Below are 2362 nucleotides of genomic sequence, written 5' to 3' on the forward strand. Positions count from 1 at the left end.
AAAATATTACAAGTTTTTTTTATATTCGTTTTTTCTAAATTAAAACATTAATTTTGACATCATATAACATAAATACACATAATTGAAGATCAAAATATAGTTAAAATCATAATTTTTTAAAAAGGTTGTATTTCAAAAATGATTTTTATGAAAAACTATTTGAAATAGTTTCAAAATTAAATAATTTTTTAAAATTTTGATATCCAAAAAAGTTCCAATAACATAATGAAATACCTAAAATAACATTTTAATAATAACTATTCAAACAAAATATTCATTGGAAGCTTTTATAAAAAATTTCTTTGTAAATTTTTTTTACACAAAATTATCTAATACTACAAAAATCTATTTAAAAAAAAAAAAAACTATAACAAACAGACCCAACATCAGTTGCTACACTGAAAATGCAACAAAGTTGCTACAAATTTGAAGACGCCACATGGATTCATATTAATTTATTTGTATAAGTATATCAAGATGCAAACATCAAACTGGGGTGGTGGCGCAGTTGGCTAGCGCGTAGGTCTCATAGCTACTGAGTGATCCTGAGGTCGAGAGTTCGAGCCTCTCTCACCCCAAAACATTTTTTTATGTTCTTTTTTCTTTTTCCTACTATTACAAATGTTGACCACTCTTGCAATATATACTAAATAATTCGAAAATCCCTTATTTCCAATTCTCGTGGAGGCTTTCAAACCCTAATGTAAACCTTTTTTTCGGCCAAATAATTCCCCTAGCTCCAAGTTCCTTTCCACACACCACTCTTATGTTATAATTTGAGTGCCGTAGCTCTGTCTCACAATCCAATCTTAGACTCCAAGACAAAGCACATTGAGCTTGACATTACAAGGCATGCAATCAGTTTGGAATTCGATAATTTAGCATCAATAAGCAATTGTTTGTTTAAACAGTAGCTAAATCAAAAAACACATTCAGAATCCATCTGAAACAGAACTAAAAAGGATAATCTGATTAATAAAACATGGAAACCATGCTTAAATACAAAGTTCTTGAGAAATACTCCTATATAGTGCACTACTCCAAAATAAAATAGCAGACTTTAAGATGTCTTCAATACCTAGAAAACAACAAAATAACCTCATATCCAATAAGCATATGTATGGTCAAAAGAGTCCATATTATCAAGCATAATTAGTATTTAATTATTATCATTATTATTTTAGGATTTGTATAAAGTCTATAGAGTCAATCACCTTAATTGTTGGAGATATTTGTTCCTTAATTTACTCCAATTAGGTTACTATACTTGTGTATATATACACCTCTTGTAAACTCTCAAAAGTTATGCAATATATAACTTTATTCATTCCTTTATATGGTATCAGTTGGTAACGTTCCAGCCCTACCCTGTTAAACCAGAAAACGCCGTTTTTTCTCCGTTTGCCGTAACACTTTGCCTCCCATGGCTTCCGATGGCTCTCGCTCCATAGCTAACCCCTATGAATCCTCCAAACCCTTTGCGTGTATCACCCTCAGCGGTGTCACCAAGCTTCTCCCTACCAATTACCTCAATTGGAAACTCCAGGTAGAAGCCTTCCTTGATGGTTTTGATCTACTCAAATACACTGATGGATCGTTCCCTGCGCCGACAGCAACGATCACCACCACCGCAACGCCTCCGGTAACATCACCAAACCCTGCTTTTCAAACATGGCGTCGCCAGGATCGCCTCATCTATGGTGCCATCCTCACCACTCTTTCCGACGAGGTGGCCTCCTTGGTGTCCCAGACGAAGACCTCGCACGACCTCTGGGAGCTTCTCAAGAACACCTATGCCAAAGCCTCCCGCAGTCACCTTAAACAACTCAAGGAACGTCTTCGGATGGCCTCGAAAGGTACTCAATCCATCACGACCTACATGCACTCTCTGAAGCAAACTGCTGATCTCCTCGCCTCTCTCGGATCTGCTGTCTCCGTCGAGGACATGACCGACCATGTCTTGCGCGGCCTTGATGACGGTTACCGAGCAGTCATTGATGGGGTCAACGCAAGGGACACTCCAATCACCTTTGATGATCTCCTCGAAAAGCTCCTCATCCAGGAACTCTCTCTTGCTGCTGCTCAACGCCAATCACCTGCTCCTGTTACTGCGCTGCACGCTCAGGCAAGGTCGACCAACAACAAGCCTCGACCAAGTCAGGCACCTGCACCGACCAACCAACGCCCAGGTGATCGCAAACCATTCCTTGGTCGATGTCAATGGTGCAACACCAAGGGACACGTCCTCGCTGACTGCCAACTCTTTCGGACCCAACACCCCAGCGTCCCCGCACCTCCTCGTTCTTCTCCGAGCACCACTGGCCAGGCCCAGGCCCACACCGCTACTGCTGGCACATCCTCG

At 39.8% G+C, this 2362-nt stretch overlaps 1 non-coding gene across 1 annotated transcript; it reads left to right on the plus strand.

Annotated features, from left to right (window-relative positions):
• Positions 1-493: 493 nt before the first annotated feature.
• Positions 494-578, plus strand: TRNAM-CAU. The gene is given in 2 exon segments: positions 494-531; positions 543-578. It is a non-coding gene; the product is annotated as a tRNA-Met (tRNA).
• The last annotated feature ends 1784 nt before the right edge of the window (positions 579-2362 follow it).

The sequence above is a fragment of the Trifolium pratense genome, linkage group LG3 (genome assembly GCF_020283565.1).
Source record: "Trifolium pratense cultivar HEN17-A07 linkage group LG3, ARS_RC_1.1, whole genome shotgun sequence".
In the NCBI taxonomy this organism is placed as follows: Eukaryota; Viridiplantae; Streptophyta; class Magnoliopsida; order Fabales; family Fabaceae; genus Trifolium; species Trifolium pratense.